This window comes from Salmo salar, chromosome 04 (genome assembly GCF_965601325.2).
Source record: "Salmo salar chromosome 04, fSalSal1, whole genome shotgun sequence".
In the NCBI taxonomy this organism is placed as follows: domain Eukaryota; kingdom Metazoa; phylum Chordata; class Actinopteri; order Salmoniformes; family Salmonidae; genus Salmo; species Salmo salar.
The window spans coordinates 57,468,316-57,481,349 of record NC_138294.1 but is presented as its reverse complement, the minus strand read 5'-3'; the positions used below and the strand labels follow the sequence as shown (position 1 = coordinate 57,481,349).

Sequence of the window (13,034 nt, the reverse complement as noted above, 5' to 3'; positions counted from 1 at the left end):
GACAGGTCACATGGGTACAATAAGGGTGTGGCGCGACTGTAAACATCTTTGATATTAAGCATCTCAATCACATCTCGTGAAGGGGAGGGAGTTCCCATAGGTCGTTTGGCGACCCATTACGAAAACTAAAGAGAACCGAGGTTACATCCGTATCCCAACGTTATGTGTTGCTTATTGGATGTGTGTGGTGCATGTTTTAACAGTACAAGGGGAGGGTCATGTGAAAATATTTGTATTTAAAAAAAAATTACGACACCTTAGTTGGTTCAATTTTCTGAGGGTTAGGAGAGGGTCACATTAAACCAGAAGCATATCCCTACCACTGTGCTATTGTAACATCCGTTGTTGGAATGAGACCAAGGTGCAGAGTGGGTTGGGTTCATCATATTTTAATTAACGTGAACCAGCAAAACAATAAACAAAACACACCGAACGAACAGTATTGCAGGCTACTCACCGCTATGCAAAATCAACTTCCCACAAAAGACAGGTGGAAGAAGGGCTACCTAAGTATGGCTCCCAATCAGCGACAACGAAGTACAGCTGTCCCTGATTGAGAGTCATACCAGGCCAAAACACAGAAATACAAAAACTAGATAGGGAACATAGAATGAACATAGAAATATAAAATATAGAACATACATCAAAACCCCAAACACACAAAACAAACACCCCCCTGCCACGCCCTGACCAAACTACTATAACAAATAACCCCTTTTACTGGTCAGGACGTGACAGTTATGTATATTTTTAAAGCCTTGTCTCATGCTAACAGAATTCATGCAGTAGGCTAATCCGTTTTCCAATAGGTTATCGTAAAGCTGAAAACAAGAAGCAAGATGGCAGCTGTGTTGTTACCCTGCTTAACCTTTTCCTTGTGGAAATGCTCCCATTATTTTGAGTTATGCTACCTAGACCTTTTCATTCCATATTTTTATTGACTGAAATTATTAACATAGTGAAAACATACTCTGTAAGTAAACTTTTGAATTATAGGTGCGTACCAGACGATACACCCTGTATAAATGCACCCCTGCAAGCTTAGCCCAATTTGGCATTCTTTAAAGTCAGGACAATCCTTGTCCTGCAAAGCAACTAAAATGTTTATAGTTGAAAAATAGATTTAAGAAGTAGGCATTTAGAACCAAATAATATATATATATATGTTTTTATATATATATTTTTTTAATCATAATACAGATCAACAATTTACATTGTTACATCATACAAAACAGAATGCAGGTATTAATAAGAAAATACTAAAACAAACAAAAAATATCAATGAAATAATAAAAAAAGAAACAATTCTAGAACAATTGTAATCACTCTGAAAAAATCTTATTATAATGATTCAGGAAAATGTTATTCTTATTGTTATTCACTAGGGTTAATGTTTTAATAAGATAGTTAAATTCAATCAGAAATATGTGTTATTTTGGTATAGAATTTTGGAATTTTTGTTTGTGTATAAAGTATTTTGTAACAAGAATAAAAACATTCACAATAATTTCAATGGTCTTGTTATCATTGCAATAGTAGCATATTATATTCTTCATGTCAAAACATGGGTGGTGTTCATAATGGTAAATATGTATTTTGCAAGGTTTTCCCAAACTTCTGACACAAATTTTTTCAAAGAACAAGTGAGATATATTTTCACCTTCTTTTTCACAGAAAACGCAGATATCATCAATAGCCACAAATTTGGATAACATAAAATTACATGGATATGTCTTATGTAAAATTTTAAAGTGCACTTCCGTAACTTTGTTTGGTATACAATATTTGTAAGGCCTTAACCATGCATTTTCCAGACAATGTCAGCAATAAGCATGTTCGAGAAAAATGTTCCTCTCAGTGTTAGTTGGTTTTGTGAATAGTGAATTTGTCTTTTATATTTATTACAACTAGATCTCTCAAGTAAGCCCACACCTTCCATCTGAGTTCTGGATAAGCTTTGTGATCATTACTAAAGCTAAGATGAGTTTTCATTAGTGTAGTTAGACCACTGGGAATGGCTTTGATCACTCTCTGAAAGGTATTGGAAACTCTTTCAATGTTATAAATTATTCATATGTAAGAATATTGCCCCTGTTGTCGAAAACATTAAGAACAAAGTCAATATTCCTCTCATGCCAGCTGGGGTAGAACAATGACTTATTCCTTACAGTTATGTCTGAATTATTCCACAAACGATCTTTATGTGGGGAAGAATTGTGCAGGAAACATATTTTCCAGGCCATTAAAGCTTGTTGGTGAAACCTAGCCAATTTAGCGGGTAATCTTTCAGGAATATAATTACATTTCAGTAAAAATTGAAGACCTCCCAATGTATTAAACACATTATTTGGAATGAAATACCATATTGAATTAGTATTGATCAATCATCTTTTCAACCAGTTGATCTTGAAAGAGTTATTTATGTCAACAAAATCCAACACTTCCAGACCGCCTTCAGCTCTTTTATTAGAAAGGACTGACTTTTTTAGTTTGTGAGACTTATTTTTCCAGATGAAGTCAAGAAAGGTCTTATTGATCTCTTTACAAGTAGAAGGATTTACAAATAAAGATAATGAGGGGTACACAAAACGAGACAGTCCCTCTGCCTTGGACAGAAGTACTCTCCCAAGTATAGAAAGATCTCTTTGTAGCCAATTATTAAATATATTTTTGGTTTTCTTAATTTTAGGAGAGAAATTCATATGTTGTCTGACTAAGTGTTTTTTTGACAGATGTATTTCTAAATATTTAACACAGTCCTTTACAGGAATATTTTCTATTTCTTTATCATCAGAGTCAAATAAACATAAGATTTCACATTTAGAAACATTCAGTTTTAATCCTGATGCAATAGAAAATGCAGTTATAGCATTAAGGGCAACCTGGTCTTTGTCTCTTAAAAAAAAGAGTTGTATCATCAGCCAGTTGAGAAATTGTGATTTCTTTGTTAAAAATGGTTAAGCCATACAAATTTGCATTATTAAGAATATCTAGAGATAGAAGTTCCACAACCAAAATGAATAAAAATGGCGAAATTGGGCATCCCTGTCGTACACTTCTGTTGATACTGAATCTTTTGGAAGTATTAAGGTTTAGTAACACAGAACTATTTATATCTTTGTAAAACATGCGAATGACTTTGATAACAATTTCACTGAATCCAAAAAGTTTAAGTGACCTGAAGAGAAATTCATGTTCAATTGTGTCAAAGGCATTACAGAAGTCCAGAAATAAGACAACCGCATCTGAGTCAATTGCATCTGAATAATCTATAAGGTCCGAGACTAAACGAATGTTAGAGCTTATGTGACGGCCCTTCATAAATCCTGTTTGAGTCTCATTTATAATGGTATCTATTCCTTTCTTTAATCTTTTGGCATAAACCAGAGCAATCAATTTGTAATCAATATTTAATCAAGTAATTGGTCTCCAATGGTCAATGAGCGAAGGGTCTTTATCGGGCTTCGGAATCAATGAAATAAGGCCCTGTTTCATAGTGGAGACCATTTCCCCACTTTTAATGCAACCTTGAAACATATTAAAAATAGGGTATTCTAGTAACTCCCCAAACTGTCTATAGAATTCAACTGATAGGCCTTCAGGGCCAGGTGATTTCCCTTTTTTCATTGAATTCAGAGCCTCTCTAATTTCTTCAGTTGCATTTAGAACTAAATGTGGAGCTTTATAGTTACGTGATGACATCATGTGCCCCGCGTAGGCATTCTTTCAAAATTATTCAGCATTAATTTATTAGATAAACACAGTTTCCATCATTATTTGTTGCAGTAAAGTAAGTCAGACAAATCCATCCCTATCGAACAAATATATATTTTTTTCAATCTATAGAACATTTCTCCTGTATCTGCCATTTCCATTACACATTGCAATTATTTAGCTTTTGTCGAATATACCTGGGTCAATGGATACCTGCCTACTGACTGTGTGTTCTGCTGTAGGATTGGGTAGAGCGCAATCGTCGCAGCTGTGTATCCTGTTTTAGTGGTTTGTCAAAATCAAAACCCAACTCTCAAGTCATGAACTCACTTACAAAACTCAGTTATCCTAAATTATCCTATTTACACTTTGTTGTCAATTCTGACAATAAAATAAATGTTTCTGACTAATATCGATGCCACTTAGGACATTTTCTATCAGAGAAATTGTTTAATGCCTTTAGCTGCATGTTTTTTTTTATTTTCTTGTTGTTCTCCAAAGAGCAAAAGTCCAAAACTTTGTACTAAATACCAGAGAGTGACCAGAGAGTGACCAGAGAGTGAGCATAAACCTGGCCTGTGGGCTGGACGCAGCCACAGTTCCCTTGAAACTCTTATTCTAGGACAGGGATTGTCTCACGTTTGAAGGTAAGACCCAGGTGCAGATAATGTCGAAGTAACAAAAGTTTATTAATTCGAACATGGGCAGGCAAAGGTACAGGACGGCAGGCAGGCTCAGGTCAGGCAGAGGTCGGTAATCCAGAGTAGTGGGGCAAAGGTACCGGACAGCAGGCAGGCTCAGGGCAGGTAGAGGTTGGTAATCCAGAGTAGAGGGCAAAGGTACAGGATGGCAGGCAGGCTCAGGGTCAGGGCAGGCAGAAAGGACAAAACCGGGAAAACTAGAAAACAGGAAAATAGACAAGGCAGGCACAAGGGGAAACAAAATAAACAGGCAACAGACAAACAGAGAACACAGGTATAAATACACATGGGATAATGGGGAAGATGGGTGACACCTGGAGAGGGGCGGAGACCAGCACAAAGACAGATGAAACAGATCAGGGTGCGACATAAACTTTTTTGGCCCACGACCCAATTTTGATGTCTGAAAATTCACACGACCCCAGCCATTTGAAACAAAATGATGTAATTTACTTTTTGTGTGTTTACTTTTTGAATTGGGGTTATGGCAGTCAATTGCAAAACATACTAACAGTATTTCTGATTGTATTCTAAACTCACCATCATATACTTTTAATGTGGGGCTATTACAGTAAATTTCAAATTAGTCTGACATAATTTATCTTATCTCACCATCACTAATAAGGTGTCCTTGATGCTTGTCGCGTCGGAGCTTCTCTAAGTCAAGGGGTGTGGTCGACAGTGCGCACCTCATCTCTCCTGTCACATCCAACCTGGATTGATTTGTTTTTAATGCAGGCGAGAGCACTGAATCAGTGCATTGAATAAATGCTCGGAGTGAAATGGCATAGTATTCCCTTTGAGTCAGGAACCAAAATTCCTTCATAGTGACCAGTGAATGTGTTGTCTGCAGTATTCGGTCACATGACAGCTCAATCAGCTGTTCAATTTCATTCACTCATCTATAGAATTTTTTTGTATTTCCCCTGCATGCTTGCGTTCAGTTCGTTCAGTTTCCCAAATATGTCTGTTACATAGGCAAGGAGACACATTTTATTTTCATTACACAGAAAGTCAACATCCATTGAGAGTTTCTCTCTTAATTCCAAAAATATTTTCAACACTCCCCCTCGATAACCACCAAGCCTCAGTGTGAAATAGAACATTATCATCCTCTGATCGCATATCTCAACATACAGTAGTTTTGCCAACAGGCGTGTGCAACGTAGTTTACAATCGAAGTTACCTGCTGCATATCTCTGAGTTCTGCGCTCAGCTTTTTTTGCCGCCAGTTGCTCTCGGTGTATCCATTATAGCTCAGTGGGTGTATCATATAATGTGTCCATATGGCAGAGGGAGACGTATTCGTAATTAGAGTGCAGAGGCCTGCCCGCCGTACCCGTGATAGAATAAGCCCCATCTGTGCAAAAGCCCACCATTCGATCCCGTGGAATCTGTTTTTCGTCAATATAGCCACGCAGCACACTGAACATCCCCTGTGCTGTTTCATGCTCGGGAATCGTGAGACAGAAAATGATGTCCCACTGAATTATATCCCCCGACATACAGCGAACAAAGGTCAATGCATCCCAGCCCTCACAGCTAACGTCCATTTGGAGAGCATAAGGTGGGGAGTTTCGGAGTTGTTCAGTCCAATTTTTTAGGTATTGATGTGAGTTTCGGTGCCTCCCGACACATTGTTTTCACCATATCAATTGCGGCTGGTAATATGAAAGTCTCTGCAATAGTGTGTGGTTTGCTAGCGTAGCGGGCTTAGCCATTCATCATGTGAATGATTCAAGTCCAACAGTCAAGTGCTGCCTTTTCCCACGATTTAAGATTTGAAGGATTTTCATTTAGATTTTTAAGATTAACCACATTACAATGATTTTGAGAGACAAAGACGATGTTACAATATTATTATTATTACATACATTTTTTTTTACCAGGATTTTGACAATTCTCCTGCAACCCCATTTTCATATCACATGGGGTTGCAACCGCTAGTTTGGGAACCGCTGTTCTTGGAGATCTCCATGAGCTTCTTCTTCTTTGGTGGGGTTTTAGGGTGGACTACATCATGAAAAGTTTTATTACTTCCCACTTCTTTGTCTTTAAAAGACAATATTCCATTCCAATCATATCCTTACTTAGGCTCAGGGGCCTGTGAGGGCGGAACATTCGTTGCCAGGATAGTGGGCGCTAGATCTGCGCTATCGTTTAGGATTGATGTGCCTAGCCAGTAATACACTAGTGTCCCTTGTGGACCGGCTGGTAAATATAGTATCCTCCATTCAGGCTGCAAAGGCATTACTTTCCTCTTTAACTAGCTTTAATGGCGCGCCATCTGAAGAGAAATGTGTGCTGTCTTAATAAAACAAAAATGTCCACAACCATTTTCTGATAACTTAGGATGTTGCACACCACGTTCAGCTAAAGGTGTACAGCAGTGGTGGAAGATGGTGTTTTATTAAGACAGTACACATTTGTTTTTCAGACGGCCCGTCATTTTAAGCTAGTTAAAGTGGAAAATCATACCTTGCTGCCTGAATGGAAGATGCTTTATGTACAAGCTGGTCCACAGGGGACAGGAGAGTATTACCTGCTATGCGCATCAATCATAAACAATAGTGCAGATCTAGCACCCACTATCAGCTGCCTAGGCTAAGTTTGATAAACGGCAATGGCACATGGCCAGGAACCGCTGCTATAGTCAGATGACGTGAAAATAGAGCTCTTCGGCCACGCACACCAGTGACTGTAAATGCTTTTCTCCACAGAACCCTAGGCTTAGTTTTATCACATGCCTTATTACCGGTAAATGTGTATTATCACACAGAGAAGATACTTTTAAGGAGACATAACTTGACTTCTGAATGAATCCCAAATGTGTATTTTCTTTGCTAACCCCCCCCCCCCCCCCCCCCCCCCCCCCAAAGAAACCCCTCTGGATTAAAGGGGAAATCTGTAAAACAAAGAATAACAAAGCTGACACCCTGCCACTTATTTATTAAATAGCTGAGGGATGGGGCTGGGCTGGAGAAATGTAACCATTCTTGAATTCATAGAGAAATAGTTTTAACCATGTTTTTATACAGTGTTTGTTTACAATGGAATTGTTTATAGAGTGTTTGTTTACAATGGCATTGTTTACAAACAATGTGGTAAAACAAGCTTATATTTGGGGTTCTGATGGGGTAAGACAGTTGAACTAAGCTCATGAGGCATTTATAAGTTATATTCTTCGAGAGTCAGTGGATATTAACAATGCCTAGCGGAAGTCTACATAGCCCTTGCACAGTTTTCACATTTTGCTGCCTTAAAATTCAATCTTAAAAGGGATTCAATTGGATTTGTTTCCTACTTACAGTATTTATACAACCTACATTATAGAAATGTTTCTTAATTAATAAAAACAAAGTTTGAACATGGCTGTCCATCAATGATTTCCAACCAAATTTTCTGAGCTTGTGCATTTTGACAAAAACAATGGATGTAGCAATCACAGATTGCCCCTTTATGCTTTATAAGTTCTTCCAAACAAGAGTACCATAATAGCACCATAATATAACAGAACAGCTTTTATAACCATCCACTCCTCACAGGAGAACTGTATCACTAATACATGCATTTATTACATTGTTTTCCCAGTGTATTTATCATCCCACCCCGCCACCACCATCATCTAAGCTGTGATGATGGTGGTGATTCTTGCAATGAAATACTATTAGATACAAAGTAGGATATGTTATATTTGGGGGGTGTTACAAACAGAAAACTGCAACAAATAAATATAAAGGTAGTTAGACACACAGTTAAGTCATGGAAGGCAGTCCACAGAATCCAAGGTCAGGTGGAGGGACATAAGAAGAAAGACCATAAATGGGGATGGTGATGTCTTCATGTGTGATTGATCAGAAACAATCTAGTAATTATTCAGTTGTCATAAGAAATGAGAAACACAGCACCTGCAAATAATATAATAGATTAGTAAGTGCACATATTCAAAATGAAAGTGTGTCCCACTATTTAATACATTTACTTCATGTGGAACTGTTGAAATATAGACTTACAAGAATCCCTTTCCACAGCCCAGTGGTCCAAAGAACATCTCTGTTGGCAGGCAAAGTTTTCGACAGACTCCACTCAGGGTGGGGCAAGAGAAGGGAAATGATGCAGCCTCATTCTCCACAACTTTCGTTCGAACCAAAAGGAGTACAAATTGGAATAAATAAACAATAGAAACCTAAGAAAAACATATGGCATATACTGTATTACATGCAACTTACATGTAACTATTGAATGCCAATGCAGCGATATAACCATTTCATTCAGCAGTGCTATTTTCATAAGACATGTAAACACACATTTAATCCAAACTTACTATTAAGCAATAGGAAAACCAGGAGCACCAAGGTGACCATACGTTGACAAGACATTCTAGTTGCTGAAGAAGATGATGGTGCTACTCCAATGACTTTGACATGGAACTAAACCTTTTAGTCATGGCCTGTTTTGTATGTTGGTCTTGAGGGAGGAGTGACTTTAATAGGGAACGCTATGGTCACTGTGAGAACCTCAGGATGGAATTATGTGGATGTCTGAATAGACATACTGTTCCTAATCACATTAGTAAAACTGATTCACTGCAAAGGGTAGGCTCATGATGCAGTAGTGCCACGGTATCCGAGAGCAACATTTTGTTTCACCTAATCTCAAACTCGTGCTATTGTCCTTATGTTAATCATTTCCAGAGGATGTTTTTCTCTCTGTGAGAGACAGTCATGTTACCCTGACTACTGTATAGGATGTGTTGTTTGTATAAAATATACTTTGCTCATTCTATATTGACAAGTGGAAGTTTGTGAGTTCTCCTCAAAAGACAAGTTACAAGTTGCACCATGTTTTAGCTGTATTTATGCGTGCATAATATGAAACCACACTATCTACAGTTATTACTGGGTTGAAATTTAGGACCAAGTTTCCTATCCCAGTAGGTCCGGAGCTTTCTGTCTTAATAGATCTAACATCCCCTAGCTCACTGTCTGTAGCCCAGTCAGGCCCCAAGCTCTGTCAAGCCCCAAATCAACAGCTCTGGGCACTCAGTCAGTTTCACCTGGACCAGGGGTCCAGCTCTCTCCTGCTTTTTTCTTCCTCTCGTTCAGGTGTGCAGCTGTCTCATGTCCTGAGATCTCCACCTGTTGCTGCTGTGGGGATCCAGCTGATCTCAGCTCCTGACCCGCAGTCCTTTCCTGTCACTGATGTGGGGTTCTGGCTGTCTGCTGTCCTGAGATCTCCTGCCAACGCTGCTTTGGAGATCCAACCGATCTCAACTCCTGTCCCGGGGGCCTCTCCTGTCGCTGATGGGGCGACCTCCCTATCTGCAGTCCGGACGCCCTCGAAGAGCTCTGCTGTTGCGGACCTGCAGTCTCTAGTCCTGAGACCTTCGTCGAGACCTGCGACGTCGCAATCTGCAGTCCCGGGAAGCCAAGTAGACAGTTTGTGAGTTCTCCTCAGAAGACAAGTTAGCTGTACTTGTGTGTGCATAATATGAAACCATACTACTGTATCTACAGATATTATTGGGTTAGAACTTAGAACCAAGAGTGGTCAGTGTGTGTGTGTGTGTGTGTGTGTGTGTGTGTGTGTGTGTGTGTGTGTGTGTGTGTGTGTGTGTGTGTGTGTGTGTGTGTGTGTGTGTGTGTGTGTGTGTGTGTGTGGGATCTTCAATAAACACCCTTAATCTGGAAACACTGCCCCTTCATTGTTCTAACTGGACATTCTGTAGTGGTTACAACCGGCCTAATAACAGCACCTATGTTTTCCCCTATTTTAATGGTCCTTCAAATCTACAACCTAGCCATATTTTCCAAATACTTTGTAGAATCACATTTGGTGGCGATTACAGTTTTGAGTCATCTTGGTGAACAACAATCTTCAAATCTTTCCATCGATTTTTAACGGGATTCAAGTCTGGGCTTTGGCTGGGCCACTCAAGAACTTTCACATTCTTGTTCTTAAACCATTCCAGCTTTGGTTTGGCTGTATGCTTGGGGTCATTGTCCTGTTAGAACATACATATTCTCCCCAGTCTAAGGTTGTTTGCACTCTGAAGCAGGTTTTCATCAAGGATTTTCCTGTATTTGGCTCCATTCATTGTTCCCTCTATCCTTACCAGTCTCTCAGTTCCTGCTGCTGAAAAGCATCCACATAGCATGATGCTTCTACCACCATGCTTCATGGTAGGGATGGTGTTATATGGGTGATGAGCTGTGTCTGGTTTTCCAGACATAGCACTTTGCCTTCAGGCCAAATAGTTACATTTTTGTCTTATCAAACCACATCATCTTTTGGCTCATGATCTTAATCTTTCATGTGCCTTTTTGCTGGGCAGTCTCAGGGTCAGGGCAGGTGGGGGTCAATAATCCAGAATGGTGGGGTAAGGTACAAAACGGCAGGCAGTCTCAGGGTCAGGGCAGGCAGAATGGTCAAAACCGGGAAGGACTAGAAAACAGGAGCTGGAAAACAGGCAGGAGCAGGGAAACAAACGCTGGTAGGTTTGACGAACCAAACGAACTGGCAACTGACAAACAGAGAACACAGGTATAAATACACAGGGGATAATGGGGAAGATGGGCGACACCTGGTGAGGGGTGGAGACAATCACAAAAACAGGTGAAACAGATCAGGGTGTGACACTATGATGAAACTGGCTCTCGTGAGGACCGCCACAGGAAAGGAAGAGCCAGAGTTACTTCTGCTGCAGAGGATAACTTCATTAGAGTTACCAGCCTCAGATTGCAGCCCAAATAACATCAACATCAACTGTTCAGAGGAGACTGCATGAATCAGGCCTTCATGGTTGAATTGAAACCACTACTTAAGGACACCAATAAGATGAAGAGATTTGCTTGGGCCAAGAAATACAAGCAATGGACATTTGACTGGTGGAAATCTGTCCTTTGGTCTGATGAGTCCAAATTTGCCATTTTTGGTTCCCGCCGTCGTGTTTTTGTGAGACGCAGAGTAGGTGAACGGAGGATATCCGCATGTGTGGTTCCCACCGTGAAGCATGGAGGGGGAGGTGTGATGGTGTGGGGGTGCTTTGCTGGTGACACTGTTGGTAATTTATTTAGAATTCAAGGCACACTGAACCAGCATGACACCACAGCATTCTGCAGCAATACGCCATCCCATTTGGTTTGCGCATAGTGGGACTACCATTTGTTTTTCAACAGGACAATGACCCAACACCTCCAGGCTGTGTAAGGGCTATTTGACCAAGAAGGAGAGTGATGGAGTGCTGCATCAGATGACCTGGCCTCCACAATCACCCGACCTCAACCCAATTGAGATGGTTTGGATGAGTTACACTGCAGAGTGAAGGAAAAACAGCCAACAAGTGCTCAGCATATGTGGGAACTCCTTCAAGACTGTTAGAAAAGCATTCCAGGTGAAGCTGGTTGAGAGAATGCCATGAGTGTGCAAAGCTATCATCAAGGCAAAGGGTGGCTACTTTGAAGAATATAAAATATATTTTAAATATATTTTGAATTGTCTTTTTTGGTTACTACCTGATTCCATATGTGTTATTTCAGAGTTTTTATGTCTTCACTATTATTCTACAATGTAGAAAATAGTGAAAATAAAGAAAAACCCTTGAATGAGTAGGTGTGTCTAAACTTTTGACTGGTACTGTAAATATATATACTATATATATATATATATAGTATATATATATACTGCTCAAAAAAATTAAGGGAACACTAAAATAACACATCCTAGATCTGAATGAATGAAATAATCTTATTAAATACTTTTTTCTTTACATAGTTGAATGTGCTGACAACAAAATCACACAAAAATAATCAATGGAAATCCAATTTATCAACCCATGGAGGTCTGGATTTGGAGTCACACTCAAATTAAAGTGGAAAACCACACTACAGGCTGATCCAACTTTGATGTAATGTCCTTAAAACAAGTCAAAATGAGACTCAGTAGTGTGTGTGGCCTCCACGTGCCTGTATGACCTCCCTACAACGCCTGGGCATGCTCCTGATGAGGTGGCGGATGGTCTCCTGAGGGATCTCCTCCCAGACCTGGACTAAAGCATCCGCCAACTGCTGGACAGTCTGTGGTGCAACGTGGCGTTGGTGGATGGAGCCAGACATGATGTCCCAGATGTGCTCAATTGGATTCAGGTCTGGGGAACGGGCGGGCCAGTCCATAGCATCAATGCCTTCCTCTTGCAGGAACTGCTGACACACTCCAGCCACATGAGGTCTAGCATTGTCTTGCATTAGGAGGAACCCAGGCCAACTACACCAGCAAATGGTCTCACAAGGGGTCTGAGGATCTCATCTCAGTACCTAATGGCAGTCAGGCTACCTCTGGCGAGCACATGGAGGGCTGTGCGGCCCCCCAAAGAAATGCCACCCCACACCATGACTGACCCACCGCCAAACCGGTCATGCTGGAGGATGTTGCAGGCAGCAGAACGTTCTCCACGGCGTCTCCAGACTCTGTCACGCCTGTCACATGTGCTCAGTGTGAACCTGCTTCATCTGTGAAGAGCACAGGGCGCCAGTGGCGAATTTGCCAATCTTGGTGTTCTCTGGCAAATGCCAAATGTCCTGCACGGTGTTGGGCTGTAAGCACAACCCCCACCTGTGGACG

The 13,034-nt window shown here is 40.4% G+C and overlaps 1 long non-coding RNA gene across 1 annotated transcript; it reads right to left on the bottom strand.

Moving 5' to 3' along the window:
* Positions 1-373: 373 nt before the first annotated feature.
* On the bottom strand, positions 374-7,241 carry LOC145878657 (uncharacterized). Its single transcript, XR_014392162.1, has 2 exons — positions 5,028-7,241; positions 374-4,612 (listed from the first exon to the last, which is right to left on the bottom strand). It is a non-coding gene; the product is annotated as an uncharacterized LOC145878657 (long non-coding RNA).
* Positions 7,242-13,034: the final 5,793 nt, after the last annotated feature.